Source organism: Perissodus microlepis, chromosome 18, assembly GCF_051167445.1.
Source record: "Perissodus microlepis isolate ML-2025 ecotype Zambia chromosome 18, ASM5116744v1, whole genome shotgun sequence".
Lineage (NCBI taxonomy): Eukaryota > Metazoa > Chordata > Actinopteri > Cichliformes > Cichlidae > Perissodus > Perissodus microlepis.
The window spans coordinates 32011481-32020986 of NC_140478.1; the positions used below are offsets into that span (position 1 = coordinate 32011481).

General features: G+C 40.3%; 1 pseudogene across 1 annotated transcript; it reads left to right on the forward strand.

Annotated features, from left to right (window-relative positions):
- The first annotated feature begins 1845 nt into the window (after positions 1 to 1845).
- On the forward strand, positions 1846 to 6203 carry LOC146368596 (immunoglobulin lambda-1 light chain-like; annotated as a pseudogene). The gene is made up of 3 exons (XR_014797581.1): positions 1846 to 2334; positions 5302 to 5613; positions 5706 to 6203. The product of XR_014797581.1 is annotated as an immunoglobulin lambda-1 light chain-like (transcript).
- The last annotated feature ends 3303 nt before the right edge of the window (positions 6204 to 9506 follow it).

Genomic DNA, 9506 nt, shown 5'->3' on the forward strand with positions numbered 1-9506 from the left:
TTCCTCCTCCTCTTCCTCACACACTGCTGAGTTTGTCCTGGTGGATCATCAGGGGTGCAAAGCCTCACAGATGATGTGCAGCAGTGGCTCCCTCAGTCTGTCCTCACTCTGGACACTTGCAGTCGTCACACACGGAAATCAAATGTGTGATAAGCTGCAGGATTCAAACACAAGTGTAACTTATAAACACATGTTCATACTTTTATTCCACAATCAGAGAGAAAGAAACAGAGAGAGAGTGCAGGACAGACAGACAGGTGACAGTCTCAGGTGTACACACTGCTACACAACAGCACAGAGAAGGAGGATTTAGTGTTTGTGTTATTACGAGTGTAAACAAGAAGAGTTCCCAGATGGTCCAGTGGACACATGTGTGACTGCTGTGATTAAAGCATCTTTCTTTCAGCTTAACGAGTGAACCGTCAGCTCGTTCAAACACACGTTAAAGTCCGTTTGGCTCGACACCACCGAACAGAGGCAGCAATATAACATAGCTAACATTAACAGTGCAGTGAATCCTGCTTGTGCCGTGATATTCAGGACTGCAAACCGAGCAGCATTACTGACTTTCAGCTTGTTGTGTTTGTGGATATATGACTGACTTTAATTATCCACAAAATCATCACATTCTCTGTAAGATTAAAGTCAACTATATATATATTTTGAAGTAGAGGCTTTAAAACCAAGTTAACGCTGAAAGTACAAACATCACTAATGTCACACAACTTTGCCAACATGTGGCCAACAGTAATGATTTAATGTTCTTCATTATTAAACTTTCGCACATAAGTGACGTCATATTCAGTACTTACTTTTGACAGTTCACCCTTTGGCCGCTCCCTTCTGCCGTATTTTGCGGCAAAATTATCCACACCCACCACCGCGCTATGAATTGTGGGATATATGGGACCACGAAGCGTGCACCGGACCACGCTTGATATTTGGGGAACTCGACGGCGCATTTGGAGTATGCATTTGAAGTACACTTCGAATTGGGACAGCCGCCGTTGCGTGGCGGTGACATAATCGCACTTAAAATGCGTACTTCAAGCGTGCAGACCCTGAATTGGGACACAGCCATTATGTTTCATTCCAGCTGTGTCCTCATGTGTCTCCACTTCCCCTGATCATCTCATGTGTGTATTTAAGTCCTCAGTCTTCCTGTGTTCAGTGTCGCGTTGTCTGTGTTTCCTTCTGTATGTACCCCTTGTCACAGTTTCCCAGTCAGGAGAGGATTCAAGTTTTTTATTTGTCACAAACAGGTAACAACAACACATCACTCCCAGCAGTAAAATGTTTAGGCTCAGAGCCTCAGATTCCAGCAGAGATGATTGATCGCAGACCAACATGCGAACCTGCAAACTGATTTTGTAATTTTTTGCCATGTTAGGGAAAATATCAAGAAGACCTGGATTTCCACTCAGCACAGAACACAGACATGAGGATGTCCAACATGTCTGTGGCCTGGGCGGGGCCCTTTCTCGCCAATATGTCTGTGAAGGTTCTCTGTCATTCAGGTCATCATACTCTAAGACACTTGAAAAAAAGCATCTGGACGTCTTTAAGTTTCTTGAAGACGTTTCACCTCTCATCCAAGAAGCTTCTTCAGTTCTAGGGTCAAATGGTCCACAGCAGGACATACTGGACACCTGCAAGGCCGCGGGCAATATTCATGCTGGCTGCAGGACCCTAGGTGTGCACCGAGTGTGTGGCCTGAGAGACATGGCACCAGCAGCACGTCACTGAAGGAGAGATTTTCCATTTTGGATCGGGGCAACAGAAATCTAGGAGGCTGCCTCGAAAGGCTCCCACCACAAAGGTAACAAATACAATTGTGGTGCTGCATGGCCCACTTTCTCCTGGGATTCAGTTCACAGACAGATGTTCTGATAGTTTTCTTTACAATTTGCTGCTATAATTCAAAATTGATTGTGTGATTAATGATGGTGAGCCAGATGGGCCAAACCATGATACTATCAGCAGCATGTTTCATTGTAGTGGTGCATCATTGATGGGATAAATGGACTGGTGCTTATATAGTGATTTTCTATTTTCATGTGGACTAAAGTAGTGGACTGACCAACAGACTGACATTAACATCAGAGCCGTGCTGCTAGTGTGGCTAAAAGAAAAGAGAAGAAGAGACAGTCATGTTGATATGAACATTAGAGAAACACATCATGGAGCTGAAATATGATCCTGCTTCCTCATTTGGACTCATTCACCTCAGCTGACACATTCAACAGCAGACAGGTTTTTGTAGCAGTCTGTCTCACTGTGGAGATTATAACTACTACTTCATCTTTGGCTCTGGAACTAAACTGTCTGTAACAGGTAAGAACAAACATTTATTTTCCTTCAGTTGTTTTATTGTAGAAGCTGAAAATGTGTTTCAAGTCAGTTTCTGCTGCTTCAGGCTTTACATGTTAGTTTTTCATCATTAGTAGAGAATTCATCTGCAGCCATTGTTACATAAGAAAAGCTCAATAATCTCTGAAAACATGTTGAAATCTCACTGAACAACTAAAGTTATTCTTTATTTCTGCAAATATTAGTGATGTTACAAATATTTAGGATTTGATCCTCTCAGTGATTCTGCACCATCTGCTGGTTTTAAACACGAGATCATATTTGATGTTAAAAATAATACAGTAGTACATTTGTAAGTATAAATATTGCTGAAGAGAAAATGTAAACATGTTTTTAATATTCAAAAATAGATTCTATTGGTGATTTTTTTTTTTTTAATATATTAATATATAAATTGACATGGATACTGATTAGGGACACAGTCTTTAAACAGTGAAGAAAAAATATAAATAATAAATAATATAGATCAAACAACAAAATATGAAATTGTTAAAGTCATGTTTGTGTTTCTTGCCTTTTTGATTTGTCAGTCTAAATTAGAAATGAAGAAAAAATTTCACAATGTTCATATTTCAGTAAATATTTCTTCAGAAAAATGTACTTTTCATGATGTTTCAGATTCTTTAGATTTTATATTATAAATAATGATGAATTAATTTATACTGTTGAAAAAAGGTATTTAATTCTCATTTAAATTGCAGCTTAATTACATTTAATTTCTGCATTAATTCAAAACATACACCGTATATAATCAAAACAAAAAAAAAACAATAATAAAACTAAATAATAGATGTAGTGCCCTTCAAATTATTCCAATAACATTTTTAAGGACTGTGAAGTCTGTGAAAGAAGTATAGTATTGATTAAAACATGAATAAAAAACCTGTTTAAAAACTGATACAAAAGTGGAAATTTCATTGCTGGAATTAAATCATGTTGAATTATGTTGGGTTGTATTTTTTAGGAAGCAAAACATCTCTGGTAAAACTTGTGTTTGAGATGGAAAACTGTTAGGGCTGAGAGGGCCAGGCTGTGGGTGTGGACTCAAATGCAGACACAGAGGGAGGCAAAACGGGCGTGAACACAGTGCTTTATTTACAGTGCCTAGTGAACTTACAAAGCAGGAAACTATGAATGCTATGAACGGAGAATGCTATGAACTGTGGAAGCTATGAACTGAGAACTGTGAGGCCAAACTGTGAACATGAAACTCTGAATGCTATGACTAGGTGCTAGATTTCACGGATGGATCCTGGGAATGGAAAAAAGGGGCAGCGGCTTGGATGGAGGTACGCAGTCACTATAATGAGAGGAGACAAGTAGTCAGTGGCAATCTAGTGAATCACAGCTGAAGGATTAGACTATGGTGGTTAGGGCTTACGCGTTGCAGGTTAAAGTGTCATGCAAGGAGGGGGTGTCCAAGGGGTTCCGGGTGAGGAGTGTCCAGAGAGGATCCAGAATATGCTTGGAGTGAGGGACTTGGCAGGGAGGCAGGCAGGTGTAGTCCAATGATGGAAAGGAAGCAACCAGATGACAGAACCAGCGTCCAGGCGGAGATGTGAGTAGTTTAGGTTGGAAAGCGCGACTGCCAGGTGGGTCCTATGACAAAGAAAACACAGTGAGGAGAAAAGCAGTAGTTAAGGGCTTGGCGGCCTAGCACTAACATGAGTTAGCAGAAGATCTGGCAGAGGTCTGTTGTGAATGCTGGTCTTGTATGCTGGTGACTTGATTGGAACCAGGTGTGGAAGCTGATTGGAGTCTCTGCCTGAAGGTGGAGCCCAGCGGAGTGGAAAAACCCCGTACTCACCCGGACCATGACAGAAAATAAAATTTAAATAGTTTGAAGACAAATCTATATATGCGTACATTTGTGATAAATAATATATTAAAATATCAGCAAACAAATATTTTATTTCATAATGTAAAGACACACTGAGTGTTCCTCATGTGAGCCATGATGACATGAGGTGATGACTGTGTTTGATATGAAGCTGAATCCAGTGTATGTAGTGAACTTTGTGCTGTATTGATGAGTAGTTTAGTGATCAGAGTCCATGTAGTTTTGTTACGGATTCAAATATTGGGGATGGATACAAGAGGAAAAACCACAATAACAACACTGGTCCGGCCGGGTTGAGTCAAATGATGATTTTAATGATCACACGGGTGGGAGATGGACACCGTACGCAGACGGCATCTGATCTCAAAATGGTGGAGCATTGATCAAACTCTTATAGCCTCTAGTGGCCCCCACCTAATCATAAAAGCCTAAACATTCACATTCTTTCTCTCACACAGCGCCTAAGCTACAACCTTGGCTCCCTGTTTATCTGCTCCTGCTGAGATGGGGCAGAAAACTCCAGTATGTTCTGTTCTCTTCTAATCAGACAAATAAGGCGATGACTTTCTGCAAACAGTATTTCTCATAACTAATTAATAATTATCTGCTGAATTGAATTTTGTGAAATGATATTTAATTTTATTAATAGTACAAAACAATATGAAAAAAGATGAATTTATTTTTGGGCAGAAGAGGATCTCTGTTAGAACTCGTGTCTAAGGACTAATAAGAAAAATACATTTTCACTTGTATAAAGACAAATGTAAATATTTTAAAATTGGACTGAACTAAATTTCTATAAAACAATAAAAAGCAAACACATGACGAATTAAACTGAAAGGAATTTAATTTTACTTTAAAAACACACTGAGTGTTCCTCCTGTGAGCCATGATGACATGAGGTGATGACTGTGTTTGATATGAAGCTGAATCCAGTGTATGTAGTGAACTTTGTGCTGTATTGATGAGTAGTTTAGTGATCAGAGTCCATGTAGTTTCCAGGATCAGACTGAATGCAGTGCAGTGCTGGAAGCTGCTGCTGACTGTGTGAATGTGTGTCTGTGCTGCTTGTTGCTGCTGTCAAACTTCAGATGAGCAGGTAGTGAAGCCCGTGGTGAGCGTGTACCCAGCAGCATCCAGAGCCCACCTGGAGGGGAACAGCTCCCTGCTGTGTGTGGCCTCAGCCATGTTTCCTCCTCTGGTCCAGTTCTCCTGGAAAAGACAGAAGAAGAACGGCGGAGAACCGGAGGAGCTGCCCCCTGCTGAGGGAGAGCAGCTGGAGCTCAGAGAGGCGGGAAAGGTCGTAGCCATCAGGATGGTTGATCGTGATGATCTCTTCACATACATGTACAGATGTTACGTCAAACATGAGGGGGGCACAGTGGAGGCTCCAGCACAACAAGGTAATGAAGGCTTGATGGCTGTGCTCAGTAAACAAGAATATCACTGATGTTTCCCGCTGCAGCTCAAAACGTTTAACTCTTTTCTGTTTCAGAAGTTTCTGCCTGGTATCAGAGGTTTCTACAACGTGTGAAGCTGCTCTGCCTGCTGTACACAGTGCTGATAGTGAAGAGTCTGGTGTACTGCTGTGGACTCTCTCTGCTGATGATGCTCACAAACAAGGGACCGTCCACCAACTGCACACATGCTGACTGACTGTTTCCTGCTCGCCTTTTCTCACCATCAGATCTCATCAATTCATCTCATCCATCACTTTGATCAGTGTTCACAAATGTTAGTTATGATGTGTTGTGCTTCTTTTGGCTTTTTCTTCAACAGTTAGAAGATCATCTGAAATAAATACATCTTTACATGTATTGTTGCTCTGAGTTAGAATTCTTTTTGTACTTATTGTGACTTTTATTGTAGTAACAAAAATCATCAGGAATATTTTTATCACAAGTTTTCAGTTTGATTTGTTTTTGTTTGATTTTCAAATGTCAAACAGTGTAGTTGTGTTTGTAAGTGTGAATAATAAAGATTTGAAGATGAAGAGTTTGATTCTACTTTCATTGTGTGATCAACAACAACCCGTGTGAGTGAAGCACAAACTGACTGTATCCAAACTTGCTCTCCTGCAGCAGACGGGCTGTGTGGGTTTCTGCTCTGCAGCCTCCACACCGTTAGCTGTGGCTTTTCACTTTAATAACACAATGACAGTTACAAGCATGAACTCTGCTTCAAGAATGATTCCAGGAAGGATCTGTGTTCTTCACCTGTGAGAGAAACAGCTCAAATCCTCAACTCAGAGCTGACAAATGAACTTTAATGGAATCAAAGGAGAGACCATGAAGCCCCTGCAGTCTGCTCAGCTCCCATTTTATTACCTGAGCTGAGTTTTTCATTCTGGATATCACACACGTAAGAACAGATCAAGTCTGAGCAGCAAATGTTGGAGAATCATTTTGAAGTGTTGCTAAATGTCGTTATTATTACAAAAACTACTGAATGATTCAGAAAATCGTTTCCAACAAGCAGAAATATGCAAACAAAGTAGAAACAAGGCAACATGAGTCATTCAGATGCAGATAACATATTCTCCTTCTTTTGAAGAACACAGTCATGAAATCTTTCTGTGTGTCATTCATTGAGTTGAAGTGCCTAATAGAAGAGGAAAAGCAGAAATAATCAATGATAGCTGAGACATTGAGAACATGGCTGTATGCCTGCTATCATAACAGCAAACAAAGCACACAAACAGCAAACAGACAATAATGTGGTCGCAGCTTGTTGTGTGTTGTGTCATTTTTGACATTTAATGAAGTCACAAAAATGTGTGCGACTCATTAAAGGAGTCTGTACGTGTCAGTCAGTGCTCTGTATTCATGTGTTCACCTCATTAAACTCACTGAGACACTTTTCTCCTCCAAACTTACAGCACAGCTTCATATTTCACTGACTGATTCTTTGATTACATCCATTAAGGGTCACACAGTGAAATTAGTGCAAACTTACAAATGTGTTGCAACAATTTTGGCCTCCAAACTGAACTTTGAGACAAACAGTGAAGCTGTGAGCAAAGAGAGGCTCCAGTGTGTGTCATGGTGGAGGAAACTGTTGTATTCCCACATTAAAAACATGCTGATCTTATTGGATTTTTCCCTCAAAGTCTTTTTCCTCCTTTTTCTCTTCATCCAAATGTTCTAGCAGGCTGACTGTGAGTCCCTGTTTAACCTGTACAGCAGAAAGTAACAGCAGTCAGCGGCCTCCACTTGACTTCATGACTTCAACCCCTCGCACGGTCACTTTCACTTTCTTCCTTCTGTCTTTTAGTCCTAAAATGTAGAACAACACCAGATCCAAATATTTGTGTCCTTCACTCACATCTTCAAATGATCCCTTCGATATCAGAGATGATACAAAGGCAACATTTGTCTTATTTCTCTTTCATGAATCAAAAAGTACTTTTGTACTGTTGTGTAAATGTGTGTGTAAAGGTGGATGACTGCCTGCTGCAAATGAAATCTAACCATGGGTACAAATAAATGAAGCTGAAGCTGACGTGAAACACAGCCCTGTTTTTATTACTGTTTATAGATATTAGAATTGATGATCATCATTTTAATGATTCTTAAAACTGTCGTCAACAAAACAGAACAATTAAAAATGAGATGCTGTGAATATTATTTATTCATTTTGATTCACAAAAACAAAGAAAAAGTGAAGATATTCAAAAAGTTAGATAAAGAAGAAAACAACAGATAACAGTGTGTGTTACTAAATTCACAGCAACATGAATGTTTCTGAGTGTTTGTGCATCATGTGACCCAGATTTTTGGATCTGCTGTCAGATTGAAATGAAGACGATGAAACCACAGCAGCTTCAGCTGAGCTGTCAATCAGCAGCAGCAGTCTTATCTGTGGGCCGCAGGGGCTGATGGGAGCTTTGAGGACCTGTTAGAAACCACGTGGCCCTCGTCTGATCTCACAGCTCGTCCTTGTTTGGCCTCAGCTGCATCAGAGCGCCACTTCTCCCCAGGTTCACCAGAGGAAACACCACTGCACAAAATGCTTTTCCTCCCAGCTGCTGCTCTGTGCTGTCTGTGTTCAGGTGAGTGTTTCCAGCCAATCAGGAGCCAACAAAGTCAACCTGTAACAAACACTGTCACACTAACCTTCATCTATCTGTCTGTGTCTCTACAGCACTGGTTACCATGGCAGCAGCACAGGTGATTCAGGATGATTTAACATTGACCAGGAGAGTTGGACAAAGTGTCTCCTTCAGCTGTGGAGGGATACAACAGTGTGATGGCACGTATGCACACTGGTACCAGAAGAAAGAAAATGAAACATTCAAAGCAGTTCTGCAAATTTATAAAAGTGATTGCAGATTGTCCACTCGTTACAATCATCCTCATAAAGATGATTTCTCAGTTGAGGAAAAACAGAACGGCTGTGAGTTTAGGATAGAAAAAGTTAAAATTGATCATTCAGCCACCTACTACTGTGACTGTTGGAAGGTTGATCCCCACAGTGAGAAATGATCCCTGCAGCCTGAACAAAAACCAACAGATGAACAGATGTCAAACAGTGTTTGTGACAGGAAGAGAGCAGTAAACCACAGCCCAGCTTCACATGTTTCACCTCCATCTCAGAGTCACAAACATACTGAGCTCAGGGACGATTTTTATTTACTGCTGTCAGAAATTCAATTCTATTTATTTCTGTTTTGAACAGATTTTTCATCCTGTTTTAAGACAGAAACAAGAGGAACAGATGACATCAAACTTCAAACCTCCACTACAGATGTGCAAAGCAGCCAGTATTTGTATCTGTATTTGTATTTTTTGAGGGGGGGGGGGGGTATTTGTATTTGTATTTGAGTAAAATTCAAATAGGCGTAAAAATCCTGTTTTTTTGCGTTACACTTATACTTGCGTTATAGTGTAAGTATTCTTCAATTATACCCAGTATAGTAATTATGGATATGCAATATTAGTTGATGTTTTTCCATAAATCCAGCAATGAACATGTAACAAGAAACGTCATTGAAAAGAAAATAACATAACAGCCTCATCCCTGGATAAACCAACAACTAATAAAATACTATTGTGAACATTATGAACTCCCAACCACCCGTCCTTATTGGAGGACACTGAACAGACAGCGAAACTGACTTGCAAGGGCAGAACCTGACTGTGATAATGAATTGGTGCTTGTGGGGGGATTGGCAGACAGTAGCAGGAGAGGATGCTTTAGGTGCATGTGATTATGCATAACAGATGTTGACAGATGTTTGATATCTCTGCCTCTGCTGATTTGACTTTTGCACACATTACATATCACTTTGGTTTCA